Below are 433 nucleotides of genomic sequence, written 5' to 3' on the forward strand. Positions count from 1 at the left end.
TTGTCACAAAACTTTACTAAGATACAGCAACTATTTGTTACACATTCACCTTCTGCAATACAATTAAAGCAACATAATTGTTACTCAAATTGTAGCTACTGCTGTTCATGCTAGAATGAAGATTTTTGCTTCTCATCTATACTATCTGTTGAAAAGGTCTGAGAGACTCAATGAGCATTCATAGATCAATGTACAACTTTCGAAGCCTGTATCAACAGTCTTGTATTTCCAGTTTAATGTTATCTTCATGAAGGTAGACAACCCAGGCATCCACAGAGGAGCTGGTGGAATCATCCACCATGAACTAGCACACGAGCAGTTCACAGCAGTAAGGGCACGAACCATGTGAACTTTCCATTTTGATTGAGGATAACTTGATTTGCATGGATTGTGCAAGTGGTTTTGCCTTTAGGACCTCTGTCTTTGCCAGGGA

The sequence above is a fragment of the Mesitornis unicolor genome, unplaced genomic scaffold (genome assembly GCF_000695765.1).
Source record: "Mesitornis unicolor isolate BGI_N332 unplaced genomic scaffold, ASM69576v1 scaffold13178, whole genome shotgun sequence".
Lineage (NCBI taxonomy): Eukaryota > Metazoa > Chordata > Aves > Mesitornithiformes > Mesitornithidae > Mesitornis > Mesitornis unicolor.